The 26959-nt window shown below is 39.8% G+C and overlaps 1 protein-coding gene across 1 annotated transcript in view; it reads right to left on the bottom strand.

Moving 5' to 3' along the window:
• Nucleotides 1–10815, bottom strand: part of LOC117989324 (uncharacterized) — a 116740-nt gene extending 105925 nt beyond the window's left edge. The window contains exon 1 of the mRNA XM_069503849.1: nucleotides 10661–10815. The gene's annotated coding sequence lies outside the window, so the exon portion shown is untranslated. The remainder of the gene's footprint in view (nucleotides 1–10660) is intronic.
• Between the last annotated feature and the right edge of the window lie 16144 nt (nucleotides 10816–26959).

Genomic DNA, 26959 nt, shown 5'->3' with positions numbered 1-26959 from the left:
CTGACGTTACTAAAATGGCGGCCACGCGCATTAGTAATTTGCGGGACTTATAGCAGTTCGCGGTGCTGAATACCGGTCGAGTCAGTTTAGGAATCGATCTTAACCACGTGTTATTCTAGAATCATTTCTCAGAATATTATCAAAGTAAAGCCAATCCGCAATTACTTCTCTCATAACTAATTTATGAGCTTCACGCTCTTTGTTCTCTGTGAAAACATTTTCCCCACTCTGTTATAAAACAGTTTACTATCCTCATTAGACATAAATGATTTTCATGATCATAATTATGATCAACCCATCACCGCCTCACTACAGAGGACGGGTCTCCTCTCAGAGTGAGAAGGGTTTGGCCATAGTCTACCACGCTGGCCATGTGCGGATTGGTAGACTTCACACACCTTTGAGAACATTATGGAGAACTCTCAGGCATGCAGGATTCCTTGCGATGTTTTCCTTCCCAGTTAAAGCAAGTGAGATTTAATTAATTAAAACGCACATAGCTCCAAAAAGTTAGAGGTGCGTGCCCGGGATCGAACCCTCGACCTCTGGTTAGAAGGCGGACGTCCTAATCACTAGGCTATCACAGCTTACTATGATTTTACACACATTCAATTCAAAAATTCAAATTTAAAAAATAAAATCATACAGGCCAACACGCTAAGGGGGTGAAATAGGGGTTTGAAATTTGTGTAGTCCACGTGGACGAAGTCGCGAGCATAAGCTAGTACATCATAAATTCAGCCGAGGTGTTCGCCGACTATAGTATAGTATAGGTACCAGTGGCGTGCACAGGGTTTGAAGCCTGGGTAAGCATTAGTTTGGTAGGAACCTGTTTACTGGCAAGTAATAATGAAAAATATGCATTGAGCTATAACAACTGGGGTAAGCAATGCTTTCATGCCTCTATGACCTGCACGCCACTGATAGGTACCTACTACATTGCGGCTATTGTGCCTTCTGTGATCACGACCACCTTGCGGCAGTAAGTATATGATGCAGTCTCCTATAAAAATAAATCCTTTGTGGGATTAAACCCAGCGATATAAATGAGGTCGTTGATCAAATCCAAACAGCCGAGCTACTTTGGCAAATTACTTATCTGTAAAAAAAACAATTCACGCCGCAAACAGTTTTTTTCGTACAAGGTCGTCGTGAAGAAGCAGTGTTATCGAGACAGTATTCATTGCTTGCTTGATTAAAAGCCGATTAAGATTGTATTACTACAATCGTCAATGTAGATCGTGGAATGAAGTGTTGTTATAAAATAAAAGAAGTAAAAGAGCAAATCGCGGTATTGTTACGTAGCTGTAGGGCTCGTGGTTAGAAATCGTTTCTAGTTGATGTCGTCACAGCGATTGTCAATAGACTGCAGTAGCTAGCTCAATGAAATCGTGAGTTATCTACTTATCCATACTAATACTATCGGTGAGTCTGAGGAAGGACGACTGAATAATAATTATTAATCCTCAGCCGATATCATCCATCCATACTACCTACCTGATATTATTATAATTTTTTTTTTTTTTAATTTATTATCAAATAAAAATACATACAAATAAAAGCTTAAACTAAAAACACCGAAAAAACCACAGAGGTTTGTCCTCGGTGCCTATCTGCAACGAAGATACCTATTAACTAATTACTTAAAAGAAATAATCTACAGTAGGTATGAAGAATCACGTAAGTATGCAACATATTATAATCGTGAGTAGGTTGCGAAATGCGAAAGTTTGTCTGTCTGTCCATCTGTCTGTCTGCTAGCCTTTCACGGCCCATCCGTTCAACCGATTTTGACGAAATTTGGTACAGCGATAGCTTGCATCCCGGGGAAGGACATAGGCTTTTTATCCCGGAAAATCAAAGAGTTCCCACGGGACTTTTAAAAACCTAAATCCACGCGGACGAACTCGCGGGTATCAGCTAATTCAAATTAAATGCACAAATACAATAACTAAACAGATAGGTAGGACTTTAATTTAATCAATTTTCTGACGGACGGACGGACGGACAGACAGACAGACATGATTATGCTTTCGACGACGATATAACAAACTTTATAAAAATATCTGTTATCGTCAATGATGTTCTAAAGTTAGTAGTTAACTGACATTGACTGTAATCTTGACATTGGCAGAATAAATTATTAACAGATCAACAGATGATGATTGTTAATAATGATAATGAATTATGCATTACAGTTGACTAACGTTTAACTAACATTCCGTTAAATGCTTCAATTTAGGTCAAAAGATTGCATTTATTGCATAGAGATAGAATATTAGATTAGTCTTTAGTACCTAGTTCCTATTTATAAGAACTCAGTGATTTAGTAAGTAAGTACCCTATAGCTAATATTCTTAAGGAATCTTAAGTTTTTGTTAATCTATACAAAATATTATCAAGCAATCTCATAGATAACCTTTGGTGAAAGTGATAGTAGATATTATTCAAAGAGGTAATAGAAAGAACGAATTTAGAAAATACTAGCTTTTTACCGCAACTTCGCTCGCGTGATTTAATTTATTGCACTCGGGGATAATGTAGTATCAGTGACAGAATTTTTCAGAATCAAATCATTAGTTCCGGAGATTACCCCCTGTGTACGAACTACGAACTTACAAAGTAGGTACAAACTTTACCTCAAACGGTAGGCAAGTATATCTCACGTGCTAGAGACAGGAGAGGTCATGTGTCTTACAATGTAGCGTATAAAGATTCAATACGAAGCGACGCGACGCTTCGTCTTATCTAGTGAATACAATGTTATGAAGTTAGGTCTGTATTACCCCACGCGTAATCTCATTTGTGGCTGATTGGTCATTGGTCTACGATGGGAAATACTTATACCTTATGTGTAGATAGATAGAATGAATTTCTTGCAAACAAGACGGACTGACGGACAGACAGCACAAGAATTAAAGATATCTTAAAACTGTATAGGTACAAAGGCGGCTTTAGGCTTACAGAGAAATCTCCATCAGGCAATCTATCTATGAAAATTTTTCGTAAGACAATCAATTAATGATACCTATTTACACGCATTTCTATAGAAAGGGAATAAAAGATGTCCCAGAGTTAACCCTTGCTAGCACTTGAAAGTATTTTATTTTTTTAAACTTTTTTAAATAAAATAAAATTTAACTAGGCTTTATGGACATGGTTATAAGAACTATGACTAGAAAGCCGTATAAACAATATTGACAGACGTTTTTCATCCGATAAAGTAATTAAAAATGTAAAAAAGATGAGATTCATCATTCATCAAAAGACTATTCGGCCAGTTAGTCGGCCTAAATTGTCCTATTTCAACCAGTAACGCCCTCTATTAACAGATGGAGTAACTTCTCATTGCTGTCACGTAGGCAAAATCCGTCGATCTGTTGTCCAACAAGTTGCTACACTGTTTGATACTCTATACAAAAGTTTCCAACTTATAACAGTGTTGAAGTAAGGTTTGGGGAAATAAAACGATATTATTGTGAGCGCAGAGAGACGGACCATCGTTAAGTTATGCTATTGTACCTATCTTAGGGTTCAATTATTTGTACAATTTCCTGATAATTATCTTTTTTTATTTAATCTTGTTGTTATTAAATACACTTTTATTATGTTAATCTATATCACTTGATATCGTGTCGATGTCGTATCAGTATCAAATAACCACTAATCTTTATAGAAAACCTTTCAGTAGCATTTAGCGCTGTTTGTCATTGTGTGAAGCCCTGTAACTTGTAAGCACCTACCTTGTCAAATTATTATTTATTCATTAGATCATGATAATTTAAATATTTCGGATATTTAGCTCATATAATAAAAAATGTTTTCAAATTAATTATAATTTAAGTAACAAGGCCTTTTTTTCAAACAAATGTTTAATTTTTTTTCAATTTGAAGACCGGCAGTTATGATTATATTTTTCGCAAGGATACCTATAGGTATACCTACATATCTATCTAATCTATATCTATAATATTTAATGTAGAGACGATAGTCATGATGAAAATAATAGGTCAAGGCTCAAAAAAACTATGGTTTTGATAATTTGTTTTTGTTCTCTAAATTGTTCTCTTCTTGCTTTAAAGACCATCCATACTTCCATACTAATATTATAAAATGCAAAAGTGTGTTTGTCTGTCTGACTGCTCAGACTTTAGATTAAGTTCCGTTTTAACGACAGATTTATGTGAGATTTAAGTATGTCTTTAGTCTAAGCAAAGTCAGAGTGCGCTCTATAGATCTCACGCCCAGAGTTGGAAACAATACGCAGAGAAGCTTTCAGCTTTTATAAAATAAGGAAGGTCGCGCTGGCTCTTAGGCCATTAGGGCAAAAGATTACAAATATAAGTAGATAGCAGTAGGTATAAGCATCCAACATTATCAAGTCGTTAGTCATCTAATAAACTACGCGATACAAGCTCCTTCGAGTTAGATTGAGGAAATGTGGTCTTTGACATTGATTTCATGAATACCAATGATCTTCCTGTTGTTATGAGCCACGGGCCCGCTTCACGTAATGTTTATCGAAACGATGTGGATTTGGTAATCGCCAGTTATTTATTGCCTTTATTAACATCATAAGTCCCGCAAATTGCTATTGCGCTGGAACCATGTCTCATTAACATGAAATGACGTCATTTTGACGGCAGCCGAAATAAAAATATACCATCAGCTCGAAACATCAGTCTTGACTCTAGTGCTGACGTCACTAAAATGGCGGCCACGCGCATTAGCAATTTGCGGGACTTATAACACGTGATCAGCGAAAGCCAAACGTTTATATTTTGCACTGAGGTATTATAATTCAATGATATATTGACGTTTTTAGAGTTCCGTAATAATTTTCTCAAAAGGAAAAAAGGAACCCTTATAGGATCACTTTGTTGTCTGTCTGTCTGTCCATCCGTCCGTCCGGGAATATTTATAAACAGCGACTGTTTATAAACATTTAAGAAAACTAAAGTAAGTAGGTCAACATAAAATATTATAAAATACAATATGTTAAAATATTTAGGTACGCGTGAAGGTTACCAAGAAACCTCACGAGCTCGGAGCTCGGAGTCTCGAACAACCCAACGAGTAGGTATCCATGGTCATGGACTTGATTGGTACAATGAGTCACAATATCGACGCCAACCAAGTTCGTTTTTCTATTACCAAAAAAATCGAGGGTTCCGTACTACATATGTAAGAAGTATAACGGTAAGAATCACTTTTGTAGGTACCGCAAAACTAACTTGGTTTATTGTAAATATCAAAAATCTATGATAGTAAGAGCCTTGGTTTTATTTTTCCTGTAAAAAGTACATTAACTTCTATTGACCATAATTATTTCAGATTTTTCGATTGGTAAACTTCAGAGATAACGGTATTTTTTTCGACATTTTGCACGATAGATCAAAAATTATCTAATCTTCTTCTTCTATAAATATATAAAAGGAAAAGGTGACTGACTGACTGACTGACTGACTGACTGACTGACTGACTGACTGACTGACTGACTGACTGATCTATCAGCGCACAGCTCAAACTACTGGACGGGTCGGGCTGAAATTTGGCATGCAGATAGCTATTATGACGTAGGCATCCGCTAAGAAAGGATTTTTGAAAATTCAACCCCTAAGGGGGTGAAACAGGGGTTGGAATTTGTGTAGTCCACGCGGACGAAGTCGCGAGCATAAGCTAGTTATGAATAAAAATAAATAAAAATCTGTTTTAGAATGTACCTACAGGTAAAGCCCTTACATATGATAGCCCACTTGCTCTAGTTATCTTACTTTGACAAATTGAAAATACTAATTTTATTTGTCCATGAACCCATTTTGTGTGTGTGGTGTGTTTTTTTTTCGGATTATTTGCCTTACCTGTGCTAAAAACCTACCTACCTGCCAAATTTCATGATTCTAGGCCAATGGGAAGTAGTTACCCTATAGGTTTCTTGGCAGACAGACAGTCAGTCAGTGATCCTATAAGGGTTCCTTTTTTCCTTTTGAGGTACGGAACCCTAAAAATGAATTCCAAATTAGTTAGAGTAACATAGAACCTCCGATTTCGTAATTTTTCCTCTCTGTAACTTTTACCAGCACATGTCTGAACAACAGTTACCAATACACCGCTAATAAGCAATACCGTGTTGATAATATGAGTCAGGGTTATTGTCTTTGCTAAGGGTGCCTGTCCACTGAAGCGGGGCGTACCTTGCCATGCCTATTGCACCATTTACATGAGTGGCGAAGGTAATCTATCGGACATCTGCTGTAGCCTGCCTAGATAGCTGTATCGGACAGAATAGTTTGTAATTAGACACAGTTAAAAACTGTGATAGCCTAGTGGTTAGGGCGTCCACCTTCTAATCGGAGGTCAGGGGTTCGATCCTGGGAACGCACCTCTAACTTTTCGGAGTTATGTGCGTTTTAAGTAATTAAATATTATTTGCTATAACGGTGATGGAAAACATCGTGAGGAAACCTGCATGCCTGAGAGTTCTCCATAATGTTCTGAAAGGTGTGTGAAGTCTACCAATCCGCACATGGCCAGCGTAGTAGACTATTCCAAACCCTTGCCAAACCCTTCTCACTCTGAGAGGAGACCCGTGCTCTGTACTGAGCCGGCGATGGGTTGATTATGATGATATGAGACGCAGTTAGTCCACACTGTATGGATTTTTGGTGCATGCTAACTAGATGCATTTCCAGTTAGTAGTAGTAGTAGTAGGTAGTATTCTTCAATAAAATGATTTTTAATCAAATCAGAGATCAATATTGCTATACTGCAAAAAAAATGAGGCCCAAAGTGCGAACTCATTGGTTAAATAAATAAATAAATAAATAAAGCGCACTGAATGTCTGCATTAGTTAATAAGTATATTAATTATATTAACTAACATAGAATAAGTTTCTTACTAACATACATTATATTATAATATAGTTACTAACATAGGTTAAGATGGTTACTAACATAATATTGTGGGCCTTTGATGTCTGAGGAAATAAAGATTATTTATTTATTTATTATTTATTAATCTACAGTGTATATTATTCTACAGTCTACACTAACATTATAAAGAGGTAAAGTTTGTATGTTTGATTGTAGGGTGTAATCTCCGGAACTAATGAACAGATTCTGAAAATTCTTTCAGTCGTAGATTTAAATTTTCCCCGAGTGTTCTTTCAGTCATAGATAGGCACATTTTCCCCGAGTGCGTATTCGAAGTCACAGCAAAAAGCTAGCGTGTAAGTAATAAACAAACAAATATCTAAAACATACATTGCAAAAAAAAATTAAAACAGTAGATATACTTATGTCCACATAATCTGTCATAATAAAAGATAACAGGATAAAGATAGACAAAGATTGTCGTTATTTCCTAAATTATGTCGATAACCGATATGGGGAACCGTGAACTTGCTATCTATAAGGGAACAAGCTTATGCTCGCGACTTCGTCCTCGTGAACTACACAAACAAACCCCTGTTTCACCCCCTTAGGGGTTGAAATTTCAAAAATCCTTTTTTGGCGAAAGCCTACGTCATAATAGCTATCTGCATGCCAAATTTCAGCCCAATCCGTCCAGTAGTTTCAGCTTTGCGTTGATAGATCACTGATCAGTCAGTCAGTCAGTCACCTTTTCCTTTTATATATTATATAGATTATCAAATATTCTGCGCATTATTCATTTCTTTATGAAAAAATAATTTTCATCATCATTATCATCAACCTACCGACATCCACCTGTCACAACGAGTCGCAGGGAGCTGCTGGATTCAAGCAGCGCAAAACCGTGGCGTATGGAAATATGTTCTTACCTAATAGAGACCTATGTCCAGCACTGGACATCTATTGTTTGATAATGATGAGTTCTAGCTTCGAGAAACAATGGTATCACCATAGGCAAGGTACAAATAATTTTGCAGGTTTTTTACGTCTAAAAGCATCTCTAACTTTTGTAAAAGCTTTCACATTATTAGGAAAAGCATAATCTTTAGAGAAAAGAGAATTTTCTCGCGAACTACAATCAATCTTATATCGGTATTGGTTTGAGCTACTCATATTATATTTTATCTGCCTGCACCCTATTTTTCAAAGCCGCCCCTATTTAGTGTGAAGAGATTAGTTAACAAAGGAATTTCAAACTTATCAGCAACTGAATAAAGTTGAATTTGCGTTGCATTAGTGTGTTGTTCAATTTGTTTCTCTATAACACAGCTAAATGTGATCGAAACTGGGTACAATTTTGATAAAGCCTGTTCTTTTGACACCTACCTACCTTTCTGTAAAATAGAAGGATAAAATATTTATTAGAAAAGATCCTAGCTAATACCTACTTATCTCAATTCTCAACATACCTACCTAGGACCTAGATTGTAGGTAGGTTACGCAAGGCCGGGTTAGGAACTAATTTATGTTTTGTCTTTTCGGGACTCAGTTTGACCTATTGACAGTTTTTGTATGGGAAATCCACTGAATTATTAAAGCAGAAATATGAATCACCACAAAAATTTATTTGGCTATTAAAAAATTTGCCCTTACTAAGCGCGAGCTGCGCTTAGTAAGGGCTAATATTGTATAGTATAGTATAGATATGCACTTGAGCTGAGCTAGCTGAAGTGCGTTGGCACCTTTAAGTACATATCAGTAAATCAGTTTAACTGCCCTTGTGCAAATGGGCCTAAAATGCACATTACACATCTAGTTTTCAAAAGTTTCTTCTAGTTTTAATTAACAAAAAACGCTTGCAAATGTTGGCTCTGATCTTATTGACTTCTTGACTCCAAGTTTCCAACGGCCACTGCCTGCATTTTAAAAATCTAACAATGAGTTTTAAAATCGCCGTAAAGATAAGGCCTTTGAGAGCATACAACCATTTTGTTTTTCATTATGAACCCTTCTGCTGAAACTACAGAGTCTAAAATCCAATAAACGGCCCACTTATTCGTTTGTAGCCCCAACTTCCAACACATCTTCAATAAGAAGCACTTATTGTAATAAATTATTTAATAAGTAGTTTTTTCATGTGACGCCACAGATTTGTATCTACCTACTTTTTGTTTTATTAGGTACCTACCTAAGTAGGTATTAGGTAATGAAACAAGAAATCACAAATGTCAAAATGACATTTTGTAAGGCTATCTGTACCTATCCTGTATCTGCCTATTAGTTTTTTCTTCTTCTTAGAGCAAAATAAGAAGAAGAAAAACTGAATTCGATTACGCTTAAACGTAACGAACCTGAAAATCGTAAACTAAGTAAGTAGGTAATTATTAGGTAGGTAAAAATTTTGTTTCGTAGGTTTACGTACAGCTACTTAGGTAGGTATAAAAGAAAACTGAAAGTAATGTACCTAATATGTAGGTACCTACTTAGGTATAATGTCATTCAAGTATAAATACACCTGATATCGTTCAAGATCTTGTATTTATTCATTATTGTAAGAGAAAGTTCTGTATCTAACACTAATTTCTTTGTCCGTACCATCGCATACCAATTGGTTACGTCATGGGCGTCACGAATACCCCCCTTCCTCCGTTTTCTCCCTACCCTCTTTTCCCGCTCCACCCCACCTCATTTTAGCCCTATGTTATCAATCATTTAAAACGGATTATTAAAACATTAATCCCTTTCTTATTTCAACTTTTTAACGATTAATAAATAATTTGTGTGTCTAAATGTATGTATTAAACACGTACCTAGGTAGGTACTTATAAAGTAATCGTTTAGCGATAACAACTGTGACTGAACAAATAAGGTTCATTTTAGTTCTTACTTTTTAGTAACATCCGATAACGGACCTTATTAGCATACACATACAAATAAGCTGCCGATAGCAACTACTTGTAAAATAGAAGGTTAACAATACCCAATTAAACTAATTAATATTTAATTTCAGAGTTTTATCGATAGATTTACTGCAGGAGTGCAATGAAGTTATTGATAACGCTGCTATGGCAGGTATTATTATACCTACCCACCTAATGTACAGAGTAAAATACTAGTGCTGCTGCAGCACCCTACTCAATTGCAGGATAACAATCGATGATAACAAGTAATTTAAAAAGAAAACTCCGATTGCGGTTAGCAATACTTACTCTTTTTCAGCCCGGACGAAAATCTGGGTAGGTTAAACATAAAATCAAAATATTTTATGTTTAACCTACCCAGTACCTACACTTGCGCCATCAAGATGAATTTAATGACGTACCTACCTAAGTATCATAATATCGGTTGACCTGTTGAATAGTTACGAGCTGCCATAAACGGACATACATACATATTATTACATACAGGCCAAACACCGTAACCCTCCTTTTGGGCTTCGCCGCAGTCGGATGAAAAAACTGACAGCGACACTTTAAGTCATACCTACTATCCATAGTCTACAAACGTCATCGTTTGTAGAGTAGATGCGATATCAATTAGTGCGTGCCAGATGCCTTTCCACGGTAAACCTGTTCCGGCCCGTTTTACCGCGCAGTTTGAGCGCAACCTTTGCTTTACCTAAACTTTTAAAAAAAGTTGAATAAATTCCGCTAATCGAGTGTTGTTTAAACTTTTTAATCTGCAGTGTCAGCTGTAGGTACCTAACAGGATGGCTAAGATGAAATAGAAATAAGAATGCCTCGTTAAGTTTGAAATTAGGATTATAAAAGAGCATGCTTTTGCCTACCTGTTAATTAGACAAAGAGCGGTCCGTGACAACACGAAACACAAACATGCACAGAAAGTTACCAGCACATGGGGATCGGGGCAGCGGGAAACGAGTCAGTGCTCGGTAGCGGGACGCGGCGAGACGGGGGCATATAGTCATACATACACTGAAACGTCTACCCTCGGGCGGGTATCGACAAAGACTGGCGGTCCGCAATGCACGCGGCATTTGAATTTCGAACATTTGGAACGGGCACGAGCGCCGAACAGCTGATGCCTGCGCTGCGCGCACACCTGTGCACTATCACAGGCCACAGGCTACGAGGAGGAGAGAAGATCGTACCACTCTCTCTTTCTACCGCACGAGCGCAGGCGCAGCGTTTTGGCCGCCCTGAAATCGCTGTGACGTTATTGTGGTGGAATGAACCCCGTGTGAACGCAGTGCAGATCTGTGCGCCTGATCCGGCTACTTGTTGAGCTTTTACATGGCCCATATGATGCGTGACGTCAAGTGAAACCGTCTACCTTGACGAACAAGTGGTTCGTTTGTTGAAGGCTTGTTGAAAGTTGTGATCGCAATTGCTGTGATTGGCTGAATTTGTGGGGTATTCTTGCTGCAACAGTGCGTTTAAGCCAATAAAGTGCTAGCCAAATAGAGGTGATTGCGATCCATCAGCTGTCAAACTTATACGTCGTGCGAGAGGCATCTTAGGTCTTGTGGCCGTAGCACCAAAGATGTAATTTTGGGGGTGACATTTCGACCAATTACATATATCACAATTCACAACAGTTTTACTAAACAAGATAGTATTGGCAATAAGCAATTGAAAAATGAATAAAATTATGCATAGAATGAATTTTATAACTCATTTTAAAGATTTAACTTTTGTATCTGTTCTACAAATATCTAAAACGCATGAACCGGTAAAGGAGTGGACTGAAAACCGAAAGGTCGACGGTTCAAACCCCGCCCATTGCACTATTGTGGTACCTACTCCTAGTACGAGCCTGACGCTTAGTTGGAGAGGAAAGGGGAATATTAGTCATTTAATATGGCTAATATTCTTTTATTAAAAAAAAAAAAACATCCTCTTTATTTACATATCAGACGAAATTTATGAATAGCTCTTTTGTAGAGATGCCATATAGAAAATGTTAGATCAGCTGTATTTCAATCTATAATGTAGGCTGATTGAGAAAAAACGTAACATGCAAATTGCAAATTGATAGTCTAGTTCTAGTAGGATACAGATGCTGGTGAAAGTCATTAAAAATAAATTGCATTACATTCAATGACGTTCAGCAGAATATAGAGTTGTTTGCTCTACATTTTGTCTGCCTTCACTTATTTTATTGTATTCAGTGAGAGTTTCGTGAATTTTTTCACTCTTTTTGATGACACTCTCCTTGACTATACCTTGTTCTAGACCTAGAAAACCAATAGCTTTGAGAAATTAATCATCATCATCACCATCACCATCAACCGATAGACGTCCATTGCTTGACATATTGGAATTAGAAATACAAGTAGGGACTACCACACGCTACGGTCTTCCGCAGACCGCAGTCGATTCCGGTTATCAGTATATTAATACACATTACACTCTTCCTATATCAGTATTTCCTGTCAATTATAATCCGGGTATCTTTAAAACAAGAGTGAATAGGCACCTTCTAGGCAAACGCGTCCCATCTTAGGCCACATCATCACTTCCCATCAGGTGTGATCAAGGTCAAGCGTGCGCCTATAACGAATAAAAAAAACACACCCTACTGTGCTGTAATAGCCTAGTGGTTAGGACGTCCGCCTTCTAAGCGGAGGTCGGGGGTTCAACCGCGGGCACGCACCTCTAACTTTTCGGAGTTATTTGCGTTTTAATTAATTAAACACACAAAGTGAAGGAAAACATCGTGAGGAAACCTGCATGCCTGAGAGTTCGCCATAATGCTCTCAAAAGTGTGTGAAGTCTACCAATCCGCACATGGCCAGCGTGACTATGGCCAAAATCCTTCTCACTCTGAGAGGAGACCCGTGCTCTGTAGTCAGCCGACGATGGGTTGATCATGATGATGATGACACACCCTACAACCTGCATACGGATTGAAAAAACCTTCTCAATTATTTGAAGTCGTTTAAAAAACTGCAGTACGCGGCCGAAAGTAATATACATCGGCCTTTAGAATGACATTTCGGTTTTGTAGAGCGTTGTCTCTCATACCTATACGACGTTTGGTCGGCCTCAACGACAGAGACAGTGCTCTAAAAATCTGTTATCTCCTTGTAAAGCTCGATGTACATTACTTTCGGCCGCGTATCTCCTCGGTGCCCTTAGAGAAAAACGTCTGTCCTTTTGTCCCTATGGAATGCTAAGCAACGTGTTACGTTACTCCATTCTCTTCAACCTATGGACACCTGTAACTAGGTGAAGCCTGTAACTAACTTATTGGCTTCTTGTACGACCTTGGCACTTGCTTAAGAGATGCCATCTGTATGGCAGTTGTTAGCTATTACTTATTTTTATTTTAGCAGGAATATCAATGCTTTGGTTTCAGGTTCTGTCGCACCTGTCGTTCTGCGTCTGAGGTCAAGACACTGTTCGTAATCTATATTATATAAAAGGAAAAGGTGACTGACTGACTGACTGACTGACTAACTGATCTATTAACGCACAGCTCAAACTACTGGACGGATCGCGCTGAAATTCGGCATGCAGATACCTATTATGACGTAGGCGTCCGCTAAGAAAGGATTTTTCAAAACTCAACCCTTGAAGGGGTAAAATAGGGGTTTGAAGTTTGTATGAAAGTCTGTCAGTTTTGAAGTGTCTATAAAGAAGTTTTGTAGTTCATATTTTTGCAATTAGCAGTATGACATATTTTATTAAGCTCATATTATGTTAAAATCTCATAGTTAAAGATCAACCCTAAGGGTGTAAAATAGGGGTTTTAAATTTGTGTAGTCCACGCGGACGAAGTCGCGGGCATAAGCTAGTCTAAGTATATAAAAGGAAAAGGTGACTGACTGATTGATCTATCAACGCACAGCTCAAAATACTGAACGGATCGGGCTGAAACTTGGCATGCAGATAGCTATTATGCCGTAGGCATCCGCTCAGGATGTCCGAAAATTCAGCACCTAGGGGGTAAAACAGAGGATTAAAATTTGTGTAGTCCACGCGGACGAAGTCGTGAGCATAAACTAGTCATCAATGTATGATAGATAGATAGAAAACTTTATTGCACACAAAACATGTAATAAGCAAGCCAAAAACAAAGACTAAAAACGATTGTATGCAAAGGTGGCCTTATTGCTCGGAGCAATCTCCACCTGGCAACCTTTGGTGAAAGGAGAAACTAGGTGTGTTGGATAGTACTAGTAGTAGTAATATTAGATTGCGAACTAGATCATATGAATCGCGAATTCGCATTTATAATATTAAGTATGGATGGAGATACGGCATAAAATATTAAAGTAAGTATGGATAAGGATAGTAGACAGAGCAAGAAATGTAAACTGGCTGAACAGCTGATCGCTGCGGAGTGCGGAGTGTGGTGCGGACAGACGGCAGCTGATGTTCAACAAACAATTCAGCGGCGGAAGAACGCCAAATACACGCGCGGTACAATGCGTACGCCGATTCATTATGCTTGTAAATAGGGTTGTCATAACTCACGAGACACGTACGCTTAGTCTTAAGGCCCAAGACACAGGTCTCCCCGTTAAATTAAAATTTAATTTGGTTTTTCACAATTTGTAAACGAATGCGACAATGAATATAGACTTATGACATTCAAATTTCGCCCCTAGCAATATCATCTTCATAGGTTTCAAATTAACAATTCAAATCAATTTACAAATTATTATTTTTAATGTTTTTTAGGGTTCCGTACCTCAAAAAGAAAAAAAGAACCCTTATAGGATCACTTGTTCACACGTTGACCACCGTAAACGTACCACCACGACGGAAAACCCAACACCTCACACAATTTGTGTGGTGTGTAGATTTGTCTGTTTTAGCGGATATTGACTATCATGAACAACACAGTCATGAATCTAAATATATAAAAGGAAAAGGTGACTGACTGACTGACTGACTGACTGACTGATCTATCAACGCACAGCTCAAACTACTGGACGGATCGGGCTGAAATTTGGCATGCAGATAGCTATTATGACGTAGGCCTCCGCTAAGAAAGGATTTTTGAAAATTCAACCGCTAAGAGGGTGAAAATAGGGGTTTGAAATTTGTGTAGTCCACGCGGACGAAGTCGCGAGCATAAGCTAGTTTAAAAAAAAAACTGTAGGAAATTATACAGAGCGTACTTAATCAGAACGCTAATAAAAACTTAGCGTTATTGTTATACTGTATATTGTATAGAGTGCAATACTCTGGTCAATGCCCCGCCTACGACGTGGCATTGACTCCGAGTGGCCTACTTACGCAACGTTCGTTGACCTGGAAGATGTTTTATTTGCAATATATAATCTTTTACAAAATTATAGGGTCATATCAGTAATCATCAGTATCACCTGTCTTCGTTTTTGCCAGCGTTCTGGTTACACACTGTAAATATAAAAGATCTTACATGACGTGACAACCCTAATTCCTTCATCTACACACTCCTATGCGTATTCGGCTGGTCCCTTACGTGACGCTCATGGTTGACCGAGATCTACACTTTCACAAGTGCCCTGATGTAGACACATACCGACAGTCGACACTATAAGTACCTACATTACCAAAGATTAATATGTTTCTTCTTTTTCAACAATTAGAGGTCATCATTGAACACTCATGTAAATATATAAAACTAGCTTATGCTCGCGACTTCGTCCGCGTGGACTACACAAATTTTAAACTCCTATTTAATCCCGTTAGGAGTTGAATTTTCAAAAATCCTTTCTTAGCGGATGCCTACGTCATAATAGCTATCTGCATGCCAAATTTCAGCCCGATCCGTCCAGTAGTTAGAGCTGTGCGTTGATAGATCAGTCTAGGCTATCACCGCCAAATATTAGTAGTGCCTTTTTTAAATTCAGATACAAGTTAAGCCCTTAACTGCAATCTCACCTGGTAGTAAGTGATGATGCAGTCTAAGGTGGAAATGGGCTAACCTGGAAGGGGTATGGCAGTTTGAATTAAACCCATAACCCGTTTCTATGCGGCATCGTATAGGTACCGGAACTCTTAATCGCTTGGCGGCACGGCGGCCGGTAGAGTGATAACTAGCCACGGCCGAAGCCTCCCACCAGACCAGATATTTAGAAATAATAAAATATCGAATCCGGGACCTTCCATTAATAAGACCACAGCTCTTACCTCTGCGCCAGGGAGTTCGTCAAAATACTACTTGCCTAGTTAATAATTAGTTTTTTAGAACCTATCATTGAATTATTATGTACTGGAACCTGTTTTTGTGTGTTGTTTCGGATTGACTATGCTGCGTAGGCCCTCTTGGCCGCTACAGCGTCACCGGGGGGGTTGGCGAGCACGAAGCTCCGCCTGGGGGTGAGCCCTAGGACTCGAAGAAATAATTCGAGAGGTCGGGGGGCAACGTTCTCCTAAGGGCGCCTCCTGTGAGGCTCGGACCACGGCTTAGGATGACGTTGGGATGGGTAGAGTTGTTGGACTACTGGTTAGTCCGTACGCCCCCGAGGCCGTGGCGTATGAACATTCCATATTTAAGCAACAGTAGGTGCGACGATTTTTATCTGCGTGCTCATGACTCTTGCTCTTGGTACATATTCCCCCTTTACACCATCGCTCACAGCCCCTCGCCCCCGGCATGTCTGAACTCTTAACAAAGGGATTACGGTTCATTCCAGCTTCTTTGTTACAAGGACAATACACGGTATGTACTTATTAATTAAGGAAACATGACTTGACTAGCACAAATCGTTGCAATCTTTATCAGCTATCAATCAATGTAAAAGCATAAACTAACCGACATAATATCAACATTGCTGGTACCTACCTAACTAAAACCGTTTGATCATCCCCGTTGGCGAAACCTACAAAAAAATTAACTTGAAAACTTGACATCTTTGAGAACATAATGGAGAACTTTCAGGCATGCAAGTTTCCTCGCGGTGTTTGCATTCACTTGCCTTCACTTCAACGTGATATTTGCTAACCATAGAACTAGGAATCAGCTAAGCATAAGCTTAAAACCTCGAAAAATTTAGAGGTGCGTATCTGAGATCAAACTCCCCGAATATGAGGCCGATAAGAAATCAAATCAATTCTTATAGAACAACTTGGAGTCAGCGCCGTCTTTATTAACCTATTGGAGGCCCTGGGCACATTAGAATATTGGGGCCCCTATGATCTTGATAGAGTAGGTACTATTTTCTTAGAATAGACAAAGAAAGTACATAATAGTCCTGCAGCCGCTGAGTGTCAGTCAGTCTTGACTAGTTAGCAATCTCTATTGTCGTTTGTTCGAGAGGATCTTTTTGACCTTTGATTTTATCGAAATAAATATGTTTTTCGGTAATAAAATATCGGTCAGTCGATTAAGAATGGCGATCTGGCAGGGATTAGGGGTCCCCTATCGGCCCTATCGATCGTGGGCCCTGGGCACGTGCCCAGAGTGCCCAGTGGGAAAGAGGGCCCTGCTTGTAGTGACTCCTATGCAACATCTGTGACTACCACTATATCAATTCTGGAATATGTGTGACGCATTGAGATAAAGAAAGCTTCTCGTCAATCGTTCACCCTTAGCAGAGTGGTCGACGGTCGTGGCTATGAATTCTCCTTCACAGCTGCTGCTGCTGCTGATGCCTGCTGATTAGCGCGGGGGCTGTGCGGGTGTGCGGGGCATTCCCACCCTGATTGCCATCTCGACCTGACACGTACCACTTTTTTTTTTTAATTCAGATACAAGTTAACCCTTGACTGCAATCTCACCTGATGTTAAGTGATGATGCAGTCAAAGATGATAGCGGGCTAACCTGGAAGGGGTATGGCAGTTTTTATTAAACCCATACATACCCCTTTGGTTTCTACACGGCATCGTACCGGAACGCTAAATCGCTTGGCGGCACGGCTTTGCCGGTAGGGTGGTAACTAGCCACGGCCGAAGCCTCCCACCAGACCAGACTAGAAATTTAGAAATTATAAAATTCCAAACCTCTGCCAGGAATCGAACCTGGGACATCCCACTAATAAGACCACACCGCTCACCACTGCGCCAGGGAGGTCGTCCTTAGGGACCTTAGGTTGCGCTAGGGAGGGCGAGATTATTACAATTATTGTTCTGCGCAAAAGATTCTTTACAAGAAGCACAGCGCATTGAGTTGAGGTGAAGCATATTTTGTGACGACCTCCCTGGCGCAGTGGTGAGCGCTGTGGTCTTAATAGTGGGAGGTCCCGGGTTTGATTCCTGGCAGGGGTTTGGAATTTTATAATTTCTAAATTTCTGGTCTGGTCTGGTGGGAGGCTTCGGCCGTGGCTAGTTGCCACCCTACCGGCAAAGCTGTGCCGCCAAGCGATTTAGCGTTCCGGTACGATGCCGTGTAGAAACCAAAGGGGTATGGGTTTAATAAAAACTGCTATACCCCTTCCAGGTTAGCCCGCTATCATCTTAGACTGCATCATCACTTACCACCAGGTGAGATTGCAGTCAAGGGCTAACTTGTATCTAAATAAATAAATTAAAAAAAAAAACACGCGTAATTCACAGAAAATACGAATCGATTAAAGCATACCCTGTGACGTAGACAGCACCTACATGGGGTATGGAACTAGAGCCTTGAACCGTGACTGCGACCGCAAGCAACGGCCTTACGCGAGCGTGACCACTCGTCATGACAGGCTAACGACTCCGAGGAGCCGTAATAAACTACTACCTCTAATTACCTGCTAATTAACATTAAGTACCTACAAATCGCGGAATTATCGGCCTTGGAGGCGCTATCAAGCACAGTCAAAATACTGTCATTTTAAGGGTTCAGTATGTCCAGTGAAATAAAGCAACCCTTATAGGATCACTTTGTTGTCTGTCTTTCAAGATCCGCCAAGGGAATCAAAACCTATAGAGTACTTCCTGCTGACCTAGAATCATAAAATTTGGCAATGCTATAGCACAAGTAATGGGTAAAATCCGAAAACCGTGAATTTGTGGTTTGCCAGCGTGGCGGACTATGGGCAAAACCTTCTCATTCTGAGAGATCTGTGCTCAGTAGTGAGTCGTTGATGGGTTGATGATGATGTTCCAGGCTATAATGTGACTGTATACCGCTCGGCGGTCGGTGCCTTGAAGTCAGGAAGTGGCTCTGGGTTCCGGTTGAGCGCTCCATTAGGCGAACGTTTTACGAGACCAATAAAAAACAGCTATTTTAATGACACAGTGATGTATGGCCGCATTGTGTGGACTCGCCTCATAATTTATTTGACAAATACTTGTCAATAACAATGTAATTGTTAGGAATAGGTGCTACTTTAATAAATCTATAAGAATAATCACAATTCCTATCCTTTATTTTTGAGGTAGAGAATAAGTAAAAAAACCCAATTGAATCGTTGTCGTAAGTCATTATTCTTATCTTGTGCTACGCTTGTGCTTGTTTAGGTGCTTTCAAGGTTAAGCTTTTTTTATAAGCTTATGGGTCTGGGTTCTAGGTCATTTCGAAATAGAGAATACAGACGTCTACTTGTGCCTGTTTAGTGCTTGTATTTCAACGTTAATTTTTACGGCTCTGGGCTCTAGCTCATTTCGAGCCCATAGATAACACAGACGTCTGCGGACTACGCGCCAAATTAAATAAAAAGAACCCGATTGAATTGTCGTCGCAAGTCCTTCTTTTCTTGTGCTTGTTAAATATGTGCTTTCAACGTTAAGCTTTATCTATCTATAAGCTTACAATTATTATGGCTCTGGGTTCTAGATCATTTCGAGCCTATAGAGAATACAGACGCCTACGCGCCAAATTAAGTAAAAAGAACCCAATCGAATCACCGCGTTCGTCGCAAGTGCTTCTTTTCATGTAGGTACTTATTGATAATGTGTGTTTTCAACGTTAGGTAAGGCTTACATATTTATATGGCTCTGAGTTCTAATCTAAATCATTTTGAGCCGATAGAAAATTTAGCGCGTAAACTCCTCACGCGCCGTTTTAACTTTGTATCAAATTTCATGTCAAAAGTGCGATTTTAGTCCTTAATAATTAAGGTAATACCGTACTTTTGACATGACAGTTGACACTTGACCCATGGAGTTAAAATGGCACGTGAGGAGTCATTTTGTACGGACTACGCGCTAAATAATTACCTATAAAGAAATTCGTCGCGTCGCGTCCAGTTCGAAATTCGAACACGCGTCTGCCGCCGAGGACCGAGCGCGCGCCGATGCCGCCGCCCGCAGCAGGCCGCACTCCGCGGGTTGGCGCGAACGCGAGGTCATTGAACATCGAGCTTTCAACCCAAATACCTATAAAAGCAGGACTTCGAATAATTATAAAAAGTATGTATGGGGTTTTTCACTAGTGTACATAAATCTTTACATACTTATATTACCTAATATATAAAACAAAGACGCTTCCCGCTGTCTGACTCAGTAGGTAGTCTGTACGCTTAGATTTTTAAACTTGGTAGGTAGGTAGGTACCGCGCAACTCCCCTACACGTAATTATTCAAAATTCATAGGTGCAATGCACAATTGCAAAGTGTTCAATGCACTTTGCAATTGTACATTGTAAGGTCTACATCTCCTGAGGATGCTCCGGTGTCGGGGCGAAACCTGCGTCGAGTGTGTTTGGGATTTGTGTGGTGCTGGGAGGGCGGGCGATGCATTTTGCGTGCTGCATGTTGCACCATACAGATTCGACCTGTTTCAGCGGATTATAGCGAATTAAGCTTTTGGTTCATTATAATATATCCGCAAAGTAACGCCTGCTTCTATACTTACAACAGTATAAATTCAGCCAAATTACAGCAATGTGATGATCACACCTTTCGTAATCGACCTTTGGAAAGGTGACTTTCAGTGCTTATGAAAATTGAATGAAAATCCCGTGTCACTTCTCACAGGCGAGTCACTTACACCTACGTTGTGAACTTTAGAAGGAATGGTCATGGAAAATGTCTTCTATTATTAACTAACTAGGATACGATCTCACCCACTTTGTAACAGTTATTGATTATGACGTTTTGTACCTCTACCCAAAATTATAAACCAGCTTATGCCCGCGACTTCGTCCGCATGTGGGCTTTTTGATTTTCCGTGATAATCTATACTTTCTACTAATAAATAAAATTAAAGTGTCTATCTCTGCCCCTACCCGTCATAATCGGTTAAAAGGGTGGACTATGAAATACAACGGGGGGACGACAGCTTAGAAATGCTAATACTGGCAACACGGAGGGCAAAAGAGCGAGAGGCCGCTCACCAACTAGGTGGTCAGACCAGTTAAAGGGATCCAGCGGGTGTGGAGCACATAGTTAAGATGGCCACCAACAGAAGCCGGTGGAAACAGATAAAATCCATTCGAGGGAAGTTTGCCAGGACCACGATCTTCAGCAATGAAGGAACGACCGGAGAGAGAGAGATGAAATGCTAACAGACAGACAGACACACTTTCACATTTATAACTATAGATTAGTACAGACGGATGTACAGAAAACATCCAGTCACAGTTTTATCATAAGTATACCTATATAACACTGGTATCTAATATTAGCAACCACATTATAGCTCCTTCGCTAGCTGACTTGGCGTGGGAACCCTAATATTGTTTTGATAGGAATAGTTCCCATATAATATATCATAAGCTTCATAGGACGTGACTTCGGTATTGGTCAATTATTTAAGTCTCGACTCTCAACCCTATCATATCGGTCTGATTACAGTACGCAACAGAAACTAGGTAATGTACCAGTTCGTTCATCGTAACTTGACGAGTAAGAATATGTTCGCACTATTGCAAATCACACAATAATAAGCCCTACATTCAAAGGAATAAACCGGCCAAGTGCGAGTCAGGCTCGCACAGTGAGGGTTCCGTACAACAGTCGTATTTTTTCGACATTTTGCACGATAATTCAAAAACTATGATGCGTAAAAATAAATAAAAATCTGTTTCAGAATGTACAAGTGAAGACCTTTCATATGATACCCCACTTGATATAGTTATCTTACTTCGAAAATTGAAAATACTAATTATTAGTTTATGACCACAATTTAATTTTTTTTGTGTAATGTAACCACAAATTCACGGTTTTCAGATTTTTTCCCTAATGCCAGCTATAAGACCTACATACCTGCCAAATTTCATGATTCTAGGTCAACGGGAAGTACCCTGTAGATTTCTTGACAGACAGACAGACAGACAACAAAGAGATCCTTTAAGGGTTCCGTTTTTCCTTTTGAGGTACGGAACCCTTAAGACAAACAAAGCAACAATGGTGCCAATTCTCACGCGTCAAGTTACTATGAACGGACTATACATCGGCCTTTAGAATGACATTTCGGCTTTGTAGAACGTTGTCTCTGTCACTCATACCTATATGACGTTTTGCCGATCTCAACGACAGAGAGAATGCTCTACAAATCTGCTATCTCCTACCAAAGGTCGATGTACATTACTTTCTGCCGTATACTGTACGTGAAGTTGCTTGGCGCATTGACCGTGATGTGCTTTTTAGGGTTCCGTATCTCGAAATCCCATAGGAACACTTGGAAACGCCCCAAACTCTGCTATGTTGTGGATACCAACTGTAATCACAACACTGTTATTCTCTTAGGAAACAACAGAAATGGAGAGCCACGTGTTCCTTACTTAAAATATTAAAAAAAAAAAGCAAAAGTCATGGTTATAGTAATACTAGCTTATGCCCGCGACTTCGTCTGCGTGGACTACACAAATTTCAAACCCTTATTTCACCACCTTAGAGGTTGAATTTTCGAAAATCCTTTCTTAGCGGATGCCCACGTCATAATAGCTATCTGCATGCCATATTTCAGGCCAATTCGTCCGGTAGTTTGAGCTGTGCGTTGATAGATCAGTCAGTCAATCAGTCAGTCAGTCACCTTTTCCTTTTATATATTTAGATAAAGTTTATAATATTATTTAATTAAATCTGCCATAAACTAATTTTCAGTGTTTCAGATTTGATTTTTTAGTAAATGGGCACGTTGCAAAAATCTAAGGCAGTCCCGCGGGGTGATTTAATCTCGCGAGCATTGCTGTCAAACGTCCGGCTAGAGAGAGACGGCAATAACCACAAAGCAAAATAAGAAGAAGAGGAAGAGAGACAGCAAACTGCTGCTGTCGCGTTGCTGTCGCTACTGCAATGTTTTACGTAATCACCCCCCGGGTTGTTATTTAAAGGCAGTTATCATTGTTTCGAGGTGGTTTCGATCGTGATTTCTTTGGAATCTGACTACCGCCCTTACCGGCTCTCTACTGACTACTCCATACTCCATAGCTTCATGCAGTGTAAAGAATACTATCGCAGCGAGGGACGGTGAGGCGGGGCGAGAGGGGACGCTAAACGGGATGCGCTCCTCCAATTTACATTTAATGAACTCTCGTAACAGATTCCGGTGTGTTTACTTTCGATAATTAAAATAGTCTCAGGTGTCTACGTAGAACCTACCTACAGTAGATCGGTTATCATTTACAATCTCGACTGTTGTGATAGGCTTTTCCGGTGCGAGGTCGCAATTCTAGCACCTGAGGACCCCACGTCTATCGGTTCTTCGGAGGAATGTGAGCAGCTCCATCCAATGCGATTTAAGTAGGTAGGTATATGTATTTCTAACATTCGTTTTGAGTTCAGAGACATCTGACATCAAAGATAGATCGTATCCACAAGAAAAATAGGCTTTTTTCACACTCTACCAACCTCACCATATATCAAGAGAACTTATGTGGTATTATTTATATAACAAGCGGTCTTCCACGCGATGGAGGTGTGATTAATAGATTCAAAAGTGACGCTAAACATACTCCCCGACGTCAACGGATGTCGTTTTTTTAAGTAAGTATAAACTTGGAGCTCAAAAATACTAAGACGTTAACTTATAGAACTTGTAAAAACCAATCAAATGCACTCTCTCACTTTAAAACTTAGCATTTATAATAATTATTTGTTACTAGATGATGCCCGCGACTTCGTCCGCGTGGATTTAGGTTTTTAAAAATTCTGAGAGAACTCTTCAATTTTCTGGGATTAAAAGTAGCCTATGTCCTTCCCCGGGATGCAAGCTATCTCTGTACCAAATTTCATCAAAATCGGTTGAACGGTTGAGCCCTGAAAAGCTAGCAGACAGACAGACAGACAGACAGACACATTTTCACATTTATAATATTAGTATGGAAGTATGGATTAACGCGGCAATAGCACATTCTGCGAGGTTTACGATCTACACTCTACAGGCCGAGACAGACGGACGGACGGACGCACAGCGGAGATTTAGTGATAGAATCCGTTGACACCCTTCGGGTAATGTGGAACCCTGAAAATTATTGATGTTACTGTTAGCATTATCTCTATTTTGTAGCAACTTCAAAAATACATTAAGATGAAATTTTCATTACATTATTTTGTTGTTATAGCATACCAACTGTTTACTTATTACCTATTAGGTACGGTTCATGAGATACATCTCGCTGACAGACGGGCAGCAAAGGTTTAGCAATAGGGTCCCAGTAGCCAGATTCCCAGAATTTTGAGTTCTTTCAGAATTTTTGAAAATCCCACCCGCCTTATCGATTATCAAAAATATAAATCGTACATACCCGAAAATGTATAAGTTGTATCTGTAAATATGTATTTAACTAAAGTGCGCGACTGGTCGAGATGGCAATTGGGGAGGGAACACCCCGCAAACCCGCACAGCCCTCGCGCTAACCCGGTGCGGGCGGGCGTGTCTGACGTTCGGGTGTGCGGGGTACCCCTTCCCCCCCCCCCCCCCCCCCAGATACCCCGATTGCTATCTCGAGCTGTTGCAGACTATACCTACTAAGTATTAGACTAGAATTTATAAATGACAATGACGCAGGATTCAGGAATATAGTAACTTATACTACTAAGTAAGTATACTACTAAGTAACTTAATCAATTACTGATTTCCCTAGAGCATCGCCGTCCTTGAATCAAGGTCCATTCGTTGAGGTTATTTACTTAAAGATTACTTACCCAATCTATTTTTAGGGATCCAAGGACACAATTGTTTGAGCCCCATTTGCTCTAAGTCTAGTTGTAGGTAAAGCTGTGATAGCCTAACCGGTTAGGACGTCCGCCTTCTAATCGGAGTTCGGAGGTTCGATCCCGGGCACGCACCTCTAACTTTTCGGAGTTATGTGCGTTTTAATTAATTAAATATCACTTGCTTTAACGGTGAAGGAAAACATCGTGAAGAAATCTGCATGCCTGAGAGTTCTCCATAATGTTCTCAATGGTGTGTGAAGTCTACCAATTCGTAACTATGGCCAAAACCCTTCTCACTCTGAGAGAAGACACGTGCTCTGTAATGAGCCGGCGATGGGTTGATCATAATGATGATGATTGGTCTAGTTACATGTCTTATCATGTCAACCGATAAACCTCCATTGTCCACAGCTGGACGTGGTTACATTTAGGGATTTCCACATTCTATGGCCCTCTTTCCACATTCCGACGACTTGGCGATCTCGCATCCTCGCGGTCCCCGAGGTCACGAGTGCACGGTGCGTGAGTAAGATGTGGACACAAAGTGTTATTTTCTTGTATGGCGGTAGTACGGAACCCTAAATAACGAGGCGCGACACGCACTTGTCCGGATTTTCAAATTTTAATAACAAAGACAAATAAGTAATAACCGAAGACAAATAAGTAATAACCGATTGGGGCTAATAGTGATTTTTAATTTGAACATAGCGCGTTGAGTGGGGTTCGTTCCCTCTCGACAGTCGACCCCTCCCCGCAGCTCCACAGCCCAGCGAGGATAGCAGCAACTGCCAATTAACGGAATTGTTTTAATCGTTTTAATCGACTCGGATTTATATTCGATTTGGTCAATGATATCGAGTGTGATGTTTCTGGTAAACTGTTTAGACGTAAATCCTTGTAGGTGTAGGTAAATTTTCACAAAGTTTCAAATCATTATAATAAACTAGATGATGGCCACGACTTCGTTATGACAAAAAAAGTGTTATTTCTTGTACGATGGTTGGGAACCTTTCGTGCGGGAGTCGAATTCGCACTTGACCGGATTTTTTTTATTTTGTTTATGTAAGAATTTTTCAAAATTTTGCTCAATGTGATCAAGCCCGAGACTAAGCAAAAAAATTATTTAGGTACCTACCTATTTCATAAAACTGACGTTCTGCGATATTCAGCATCGTTTTACGCCATAAAGAGCTGTTCGCTCACTGTGCATATAATTATTCAGCGCGAACAAAGGAGCTACTCCACAGCACCGCTTCAGAGCGAGATGGTTCCAAGACGAAGTAAAAACAGAGTAAAAAGGCTTTATGTGTCGTACATTAATGCTAAAATAATGTAATACAAAATATTGCGATTATATTTTGATGTAGCAACAATTAAGTATGATTTTGGACAAAAGACAGACAGACTTTCAGTGTAGAGATACTATTTCCAGTCTTTTTCTACTTCGTGTTGACCTAGAATTGACCTGAACCTAGAGAGATACAAAAAAATAATTAAAATGTGTTTTTAATTTTCAAAGTACGTAAGATAACTATACCAAGTGGGGTATCATATGAAAGGGGTTTACTTACACATTCTAAAACAGATTTTTGTTTATTTTTATTCCTAATAGTTTTTGATTTATCGTGCAAAATGTCGAAATAAATAAATAAAATGTTCTCAGAATCCAGATTGACTTAGGTATTTCATCAAGTTTGGTCAATACTCAAAACAAAATCCGGTACTATCCTATTAAATCCATATAACTGGCTAAACTATAGTCGGCGACAGGATGAGATAGCAATCGAGGTATGAGGCGGGGGGAAGCCCCGCTTACCCGCACGTCATCCGCGCTCGCCCGCACCGGGTTAGCGCGGGGGCTGTGCGTGTTTGCGGGGCGTTTCCTCCCCGATTGCCATCTCGACCTGTCGCGTATAGTAACGGGGGCGATGCAGAGCAGAGCATGTGGCATAGTCGACTGGTCCACAAACCGGTTGCTAGATTTATCCGTGACGTTTTATTACGCTTCATTTGCGAGTGCCTTGCATCGTTTACAAACTCCGAAATTAAGGATTGGACCAATCCTCTAGAGACATATTATTACTTTCTTTTAGATGACTATCATCATCATCAACCGATAGACGTCCACTGCTGAACATGGGTCTCTTGTAGGGACTTCCACA

This window comes from Maniola hyperantus, chromosome 16, assembly GCF_902806685.2.
Source record: "Maniola hyperantus chromosome 16, iAphHyp1.2, whole genome shotgun sequence".
Classification (NCBI taxonomy): Eukaryota; Metazoa; Arthropoda; class Insecta; order Lepidoptera; family Nymphalidae; genus Maniola; species Maniola hyperantus.
The sequence above is the reverse complement of the archived record's forward strand: the minus strand, read 5'-3'. Positions and strand labels throughout refer to the sequence as shown.